Source organism: Arachis ipaensis, chromosome B9 (assembly GCF_059453495.1).
Source record: "Arachis ipaensis isolate K30076 ecotype BB chromosome B9, ASM5945349v1, whole genome shotgun sequence".
Lineage (NCBI taxonomy): Eukaryota > Viridiplantae > Streptophyta > Magnoliopsida > Fabales > Fabaceae > Arachis > Arachis ipaensis.
This window is the reverse complement of record NC_142444.1, coordinates 4,519,902-4,521,393: the sequence shown is the minus strand read 5'-3', so window position 1 is coordinate 4,521,393 and position 1,492 is coordinate 4,519,902. Positions and strand designations below refer to the sequence as shown.

At 27.7% G+C, this 1,492-nt stretch overlaps 1 non-coding gene across 1 annotated transcript; it reads left to right on the top strand.

Annotated features, from left to right (window-relative positions):
- The first annotated feature begins 1,188 nt into the window (after nucleotides 1-1,188).
- Nucleotides 1,189-1,261, top strand: TRNAK-CUU (transfer RNA lysine (anticodon CUU)). Its single transcript has one exon. It is a non-coding gene; the product is annotated as a tRNA-Lys (tRNA).
- Nucleotides 1,262-1,492: the final 231 nt, after the last annotated feature.

Sequence of the window (1,492 nt, the reverse complement as noted above, 5' to 3'; positions counted from 1 at the left end):
GGATATCTCTTAGCTTGGGATGTGGGTCAACGAGACATTATTTGTGAGACGGATTGTGTGGAAGCATTTAATCTTGTTACTCAAGATGCTTTTGGGTTTATTGATCCACTGGTGCTCAAAATAAGAGATATCATGCATTGGAATTGGCGGATTGACTTTCGTTTGATTATGAGAGATGCAAACACGGTGGTAGATACTATGGCAAAGATGGCGATGAAGTTACAACTTTCGCATGTGGAGCTACTTTCACCTTGGGAGGAGTTTAAGAGTAGTCTTGAACGGGACTGTCCCTCTATTTAGGCAGTTCCTTGTTTTGTTTGTTTTGTTTTTCTTTGTTTAATTTATTTCAGTCACCAAAAAAAAAAAATTCTTCCTCATAATTCATAATTCTCACGGCAAACAAATTTGTTTCTCTCATTTAAAAAAAGTAATTATATTAGCTCTCTCATATATATACGAATATATCCTATTAAATATGAACACTTTTTTAATTTACTGTGTCTGATTTGTAGTGTCTGAATATCAGATATATTTTAGACATAATATTTATTGATATTTATTAGATACGTATATTTTTTATATTTAATTTTATTTTAATAAAAAAATAAAAAAATTTAGACATTTTAAAATATATCTAAATATCATCATATATTAATATGTCAAACTTTATTATTAATATGTATTTTTAAAATAAATTTAAAAATAATATATATTATTAATTATTAAAACAAAAAATATTTTAAATATTTTATATTAAAAATAATAAAAAATTTTATATTTTATATATACGACGTATTTTTGTATCTTATAAAAATTTTAAACAAAAATGCCCATATATTATATATTATGTCGTGTTTTGTATTCATATGAGTATTGATAAATCATAATATATGTCTCAAAATTAAAATGTCCCTTTTCTTTTTTTTTTTCCAAAATATCATTCTAAACTCTAATAGACAATTTGGTCCAATAAATAATTTACATGTCGGAACTTTGAGCCTAATAAAAAATTTGAGACAAAATTGTCTATAAAAAATTGTTAAAGATATATTTTTCAGTAATAATGAGAATTGAATATAACCCTGATCCCATAAGAGGTCAAAGATATCTAAGCATAATTTAGTGGGAACGAAATCATCAAATTTTGTTTAAGTTATTAAAAATTTAAACCCTCAACTCATAACCAAAGCCCGTCTAGCTCAGTTGGTAGAGCGCAAGGCTCTTAACCTTGTGGTCGTGGGTTCGAGCCCCACGGTGGGCGTTTTAATCATTAGTTTGTTTTTTCGAATCTTATGTGTTTTTCCAATTGGGCTTTATATTCCAATTTTGGGCTGTACTTATATAAGAAGATCCCAATTTTTGGGCTAGGCCTTTTACAACATTTTAATTTTGCCTTCAGTTCTGTTTTCTATTGTTAAACGAAAACCAAAATGTATTGTTATGAGCTTCGGCCAAGTTACAGATTTTTTGCTTCTCCTTTTCTTGGGCATTT